Source organism: Pocillopora damicornis, chromosome 9 (assembly GCF_964200805.1).
Source record: "Pocillopora damicornis chromosome 9, jaPocDami1.2, whole genome shotgun sequence".
Taxonomy (NCBI): domain Eukaryota; kingdom Metazoa; phylum Cnidaria; class Anthozoa; order Scleractinia; family Pocilloporidae; genus Pocillopora; species Pocillopora damicornis.
This window is the reverse complement of record NC_142678.1, coordinates 20,361,203-20,368,204: the sequence shown is the minus strand read 5'-3', so window position 1 is coordinate 20,368,204 and position 7,002 is coordinate 20,361,203. Positions and strand designations below refer to the sequence as shown.

Here is a 7,002-nt window from a genome sequence, read left to right as displayed (position 1 = left end):
AATTTGATTTTTTCATCTATATATCTTCGAAACACCAGGCCATGTAGTTCTCACTATTTTTTCTTAGAACTTCACAGAGCATTCACAGTATTATATAGTTTAATATCGAGTCAGCTCCCGGGAATATCGTTTTTATTGTTATCGTCATCTTATTTTGATCATTAGTATCATTATTTCTCTAGTAAAAGCGAGATTCAAGAGATTCGCGTCTCATCATCACAGCAAGCCTGTGTTGTTGGTATGTAAGCCCGCTTTGTTTCAAATCCTCAGATCCTCGTTCCCTCTTCAATTGCACCCTTTCTGTCCCTTTTTGCGGTGTTTTTGATTCGAATTTGCGCGAAGGATGACTAGTTCCAAGTCTAGGTTTACCCTTGTAATTCCCGTCAAGACATGCAGAAGCGTGTCAGCCATGCTATATATTAACTGTTGACTGATTTTAGCGTCATTACCTCTTCAATTGCATCCTTTCTGTCTCTCTTTGCGGTGTTTTCGATTCGAATTTACATGAAGGATATGACTAGTTCCATGTCTGGGTTTGTCTTTTCCGTCGGAATATTCACAAGCATGTCAGCCAAGCTATAAATTCAGCTGTTGACTGATTTTAGCGTCGGTGGGTTATGCGGTTTCATTTCTTTTACTAAAAATACAAAAGTTGAACTAAAGGCAGAGCAAACATCAGCATAGCGATAACTCGTTTACGCGCTCACTTGCTTCTGTGCCATCTCACTGGTTAAACCAAGTATCTTTCTGAGATTGTCTCGATTATTAACGCTGACATAATCATCTCTCGGAGACCTCTCGCTTCTGTGTTGTCTCACATGTCAATCTTAGCTTCTTTCCGAGAAAATCTTGATAAATTATGCTGACGTCATTTTCTCGGAAAACAATTTGTATTTGTAAAAGACTCGTCGACCTTATTGTACTATTCTACCGAAGGAAAACACTGACGGAGGGTCTGAGGGAACCAAAGACGTACGAATCTTTTTTACAGTCCTTTCTGTCACTTTTTGGCGGTGTTTTCGATTTGAATTTACGTGAAGGATGACTAGTTCCATGTCTAAGTTTGTCTTACCCTTGTAATTTCCGTCAGAACATGCAGAAGCGTGTCAGCCAAGCTCTATGTTCAACTGTTTACCAATTTTAGCGTCAATGAGTAACGCCGTAATAAAGTAATTCTGCAAATAGCCTCGTGTTATTGTGACAGTTAAGGGAGATAAATCTTGATATTTCAAGTCTTTTTTTTTGCGACAAGGAAAATAAGTGTCAACATCAGTGAGCCAAAACTAAGTAGAGTGGAAGAATGCACTGAAATAACTAGAATGGAAAATTGCGGAGAACATTAATGTAGATTTTCAATCGTTTGTCTCAAGACATAGAGTCGGTATGGATTGTAGAGTCAAGCTATCAGTTGAAATAAGTGATCTTTTATCTGCAAAACGACTAGCCCTCGCTGAGCGCGTTATAATCACAATGATGAACTGAATCATATTTCACCAAAATAATTTTCGAATTGAAAACTTAAAAAAACAAATTTAAATCAGATCAAGCCTTGTGCACCAGTCGTGACGTTCAGATCCCTCTAAAATGTTTAATCATTCATTGATCTATTTTTACACCTACTGGGAGGTCAGAATCATAACGCAGAGTGCGGAAACGTGTCTCAGCGAGTCAACTTCATACGTAGTTTTCCAAATTTGTTTATAATAGGAATAAAATGAAGCAAAACAGCCAAAACGTATACTCACTCCGTGAAAACGCAAAGAACATCTCAATTATCTTTATCGTTAGCTTTGAACTGGAAGTTCGTAATTCCCTGATTGTTGGGTGAAACCAGCGTAACTTCAGCTTTTATATTTTCCCATGAAGGGTGCTAGGTGATCGCCTGACTCTTCGAACTAATTATAAACACTGACCGCGCGAAACTTGATTCAGCTTATGGAAAAGAAGTCTCTCTCTCTCTCGCTATTATTCCTGAAACTGTCAGTGAAAACAAGCCAAATGAATGAAAGACCCATTTTTTAATAGATCTTCTGTTATCATCAATATTTTAACAAAAAAAGTTATATTGGTTGAAGGGGGTTACGCGATTCCTTTGAGATACATTTATTGATTAAAAGATCAAGAAACGAGCCAAAAAACAAACAGAATTCTGACTCAGACAAGCACATAAACAACACTTGACCTTCAAAGTATCAAGTTATAAGTAGCTATCTTGTTCCATAATATCTCCAGGCGTATCCCAAAGCAAACTACATATTTACACCTCTCTCTCATTTTAGTCCATCAGCGTCTCTCTGCTTGTCCTTGTCCTTGTCCTTTTCTCCAAAAGAAAAAAAAAACTGGTACACACATTCCATGCAAGAAGTAGCATATTTCCGGAAAAAGGAAAAAAAAGTACTAAAAGCATACTGACTTATAACTAGCGCATATGCCGGATATTTATTTATTTGGAAACCTCAATATTTACCTCTATGGTTACAGGTGCTGTTTTTATTTCTCAAAATTCTTTCTTTACTTTTTCATCCCTCTCGTTCTTACCCGATGAAACATGGAATTAAATTAATAAATGAAATGGAAGAACTGAAACGAAGTGAAGAAAAGTTGATGAACGATGTGACTAAGAATTGTCAAAATGTTTTTAAACAAACGCTCTTTTGAGTGTTTTATTATATGGTGAACAATAAGATCGTTGTTGATCCTGCCCTTGCGTTCGATTGTTTTAATTAGTTTTAAAAAAAAATTACCCCTTTGTGGAGTCGTCGTTCCTACATTATAGACATTTACGTGTCATCTACACAACAGAACATTGCCAAATTTTTCGAAAACGAATCGGTAATAACATGGTATAAGACAGGGCGAATAAGCCAAAATTCTGTAGTATTGCGAGAAAACAAAAAAATGCTACACTCAGCTTTTTTGATAACTTTACACAGGAAGTTCGCTATGCTCTTTGATCTCGGGGGGAATTCTAACTTCCGTTGGCTATTCCCAGTCGATCACATTCAAATCATATCCGCGGGACTTTCCCTGAGTAATGATTATTTTACACCCATCATGATCGGAAAATATACGGATATCGTATGCCTTTTTCCCCTAAAGATTAATTCAGGAATTGTAGTGCAAACTGATAAATTATACGAGAAATCATAAGTACTTTAAACTTGCTTGGATTCATAGCTCTATATTTTCAGTTCCTAAGATGAGTGACGCCAAACCTCTCTCAGTCTATGGAAATCGAAGTCTCCCGATGATTCCTTCTATAGCCAGTAATTTCCGAATTGAATTTTCATAGCCCATAAAATCGTCTAGTAGCAAAGACACCTGTCATGAGTTAGGACCAAAATTATAAATTTGTTTTGAGGGTCGGCTTAATTTACAACATGCTAAAAAATTCCTATAGCTATGTAAACAATGTACGGCACTTTCCAAGGTTTACCGGCGTAAGATCCCACGCGGATTGTTGGGAAAAGACGATAGAAGTTTGTAATCACAAACCGGAGGCAAGCGATTGACAAACTCAATTTTTGAGTGTTATCACATCATCTCGGTTATAACGATGATTAGCCGATAGAAAGTGCGGTGTATTGCTTTACAAATATTTTTCAATTTTGTGGGAGTTTACGGTGCATTTTACCAATCAAGGTGCACGCGATATCAGTTATTTTATAAAGAATCCTAACATACACGCACAAGGTCATGACCACAGGGTCTTAACCGGAAGTAAAAAGCACCCGAGAAAACAAAATCCCCTAAGGCTTGGTGTTCTCCCTAACATAAGCCACTGATTTTAATTGGCTCTTTGCTCGGAAAAATATTGCTGACATACTGACAGAAGATGGTGTTATGTTTACTCAGAAACGTATAAAACACTTGCATTTAGCAAGAAAGACACCAGACTGATAGCGTCAGAAATTCAGAGTAAAGTCACATCCTATCAGACCTCAATTTATTTCAGGTAAGTTCGTGCTTTTCTCTACTTAGCATTTAATATTAACACAACGGTTAAACTTTGTATTATTAATATTGCATCGAAACAACTATAAATCAGATGGATAATATATAATTCGTTTCTGGGGAAAAATAAATTTTGATCAAGTTACATTTGTGAATCAATTAAAAAAGAAACAAAATGGCGAAGCTGAGATGTTCAACACACAAGTGCGATCGTCATCGGGATACTCAAACATAGGGCGGTGAAAAGGAATAATATTATAGTAGCATAGCATTATTATGAGAGACCACAATCAAATAAATTATTCGATGCGTGTCAAGAGATTATAGATTGTTTATTTGACAAATAAAGAAGCCTTGACTATGTTCTGTCCTGCTGTAAAGCACGCAGGGAGCGGCTAAAGCACGAAAGAAGTGTAGGGAGCCACACGAGACGTAGTAGAACATTTTTAACTCCTAGAATTTTCGCTTTGTTTCGTTTTCTCGTTTTCTCGGTGAGAATTTTCGTCCCCGCTCACATCATAATAACGTAAATTATGGCGCTTGACATGCTTACAAACCTTTGTTTGGTTCTTCTAGATCTGTTGCTACTTGCCCGCTCGCTTGTTACGAAATTTCACTTTCAGTTCACCAAAAAAGGCTAGAGAGAAGTCCGGGAAAAGGTCGGACATTGTTCAATTTGGCAGATGGCGTGACAGCTTTAGCTGAGCTCTATGTTTGTACTCTAATAGAGCACGCTCTATTAACCAAAATCTCTCGATGTGTGTTAAATACGAGTACATTCGAGTTTTAGCGCTCACAGTAAAAGAAAAAATGATTCTGTATGTCATAGTCCCAGGATTGCTAAATTCTTGGCATGGGTGTTCTTAACCAATGAACATGTTCTATCATAGGAAAAGTGATCTTGTAGAAAAAAAAATAAAAAAGAAAGAAAGAAAGACTTGGATGTTCATAAAACTTGATCAGTTGTATTGTTTTTAAACTAGTTCCTAAATCTCTTTGATTCTTTGTCTGTTTAATGGTGACCCGTAAAGCATATCTTATACATCCTGATTACACTAATTTCCACATTTTTTATTATTATTCTGCAGCAAGGTGCAAGTTTAAGGCGTGAGGAATGGATAACAATAGAGGCTCCGCAAACTTGAATGACGAACAGAAAAATTCCTTGGAGAAAGCCACTCCAGCCTGTGTTACTACCCAGAGCAACAAAGAGGCAAAGCTGTATGTGGTACCAGAGCTAAAAACACTAGCTTTGCTCCGCATGCTCAGTTCCTTGCAAATGAAACAAGAAACAGAGGTTTTGAAAAGTAAAGCCGGAGATGGAAGTAGAAAGTAATGCGTGATGCTCACAACGTTGCTAAATTGTCATTTATCCTCAGTAGCCTCATCATTTGGTTTTCCTACTACTTCAGAGCAACGAACATTGTCGGGGTATAGTTATATATACCAGGATTACTGTCTTAGTCGGGAACTCAATCATGAAAGTCACCACCTACCTACTTTTTCATTTTCTGCCTGTTTAAAGATGCAGCTGGTTGATATTTTATTGTTTTATTTTTATTTTTCTTGCTGTCTTAGTAAGTGTTTGAATTAGCTAGTTGCTGATGACTAGCTCAGGTGTCAATGAACAGATCTGCGTAACAGTGTTTTGTCCATGGAGGAAGGCATAGTTTTGAATAATAATAATTGATAAATACTTTTAAATAAAGTCTGAGATCATTTGAGATGTCTTGTTGTCATGAAAAATGGCATCTTTGCAGAGCCGAGAAGCACACTGATTACAAAGCTGTGAAATAATCTATTCCTTTTTTTTCAAATGTAAAACTAAACTGTCTCCATCATCAATTCCATTACCATCTGTCTTTCACTCCTTTTTAAGGGAACACAAAAATTATCAAGAAACATATCATCGCCGGCGTAACAATTCAGCGATGGAATAATTCAAAAGATTAAGTTCCAAAGGGAAAAAAAATAAAAATTGAAAAAAGTAACGATAAAAATCCCTAGGAAGAGAATGAATGAATGTCGCTCCGGTAATTAAATTTTTGGGTGGTGAAATAGACTTTTTGGACTGCTCACTGGCTTCACCTCGAGAGGCAGTTGAAGAGTTATGGTATTATAGAAAATCGTGTTGTTTTCAGATGAAACTTATTCCACGATGAATTTGTAGCCCTGATGAGCGAAAATATGAAAAGAAAGATTGGAAATGACTTGATAATTTTCCCTAGAAAAGGCAACACAATTATCATCTCCTTATGAACCCAGTTGTTCAAAACGCGGTGCCTAAATGGACAAGGGAAGTGGACGAGAATGAATTTACAAATCCCACTATCAAATAATCAGACCAGATACGCTCACGACTGTACTTCCACAGATTACAGAACGTCGCCATTCTATGTTCAATCTGTAGCGGCCCAGAGACTACGCCCACTAAGAGATCGACTATCGCCAGATGGATGATCAAATATGTACTCCGCCGCTGTAGCTGACGCTTATTCTTCACAAAGACAACAATAGTGATAATATTAAGGATGGCAACTCGCGACATCTTAGACTATGGCAGCTCTTGTGGCAAGGTGCTTCCTGATTCAGATTGGGCAAATCAGCTTGACCATGGTTATCAATTTCATCCCGACTTGGTACCAGGACTGTCGTTGACGACAGCAACATAATTTCTCTCCTTCGTCCCCAGTTACCTCGGTCTGAAAGGAGTTACCCAGAGTTACCAGTTGATGGGTAATGCTTCATCTATATATGCTTAAGCTGGGCCTCAGTGACGTCGCTATTGCATAACGGAACTTTTCCTTTAGCCATTTCAGTCATCCATTCATATATATACTCTAAAGGCAATAAAGCCTATAGGACAAGATCTTCTCTGGCGAAACAAATACTCGCTGACTGAACATATGAAATTCAAACTTCATTTGAAGTTTCCAACGATTTATCCAAGACCTTCTCAAGTTCCGAAGTGGCAGGTCATTATGCGACTTGGAGCTCAGGAAAATGTTTTTAATGAGCAGGCTCTCACCGAAAAGTTGAACTTAATTC

General features: G+C 37.6%; 2 protein-coding genes and 1 long non-coding RNA gene across 3 annotated transcripts in view; all 3 read left to right on the top strand.

The window, feature by feature from the left end:
• LOC149040587 (uncharacterized) overlaps window positions 1–7,002 on the top strand; it is a 37,885-nt gene that overhangs the window by 5,184 nt on the left and 25,699 nt on the right. The gene's annotated exons all lie outside the window — the stretch shown is intronic.
• The window catches only part of LOC149040588 (cilia- and flagella- associated protein 210-like), a 46,425-nt gene that overhangs the window by 17,100 nt on the left and 22,323 nt on the right, over window positions 1–7,002 (top strand). The window lies entirely within an intron of this gene.
• LOC113674532 (uncharacterized) lies at window positions 100–5,672 on the top strand. The gene is made up of 3 exons (XR_016179796.1): window positions 100–238; window positions 3,856–3,955; window positions 5,043–5,672. It is a non-coding gene; the product is annotated as an uncharacterized LOC113674532 (long non-coding RNA).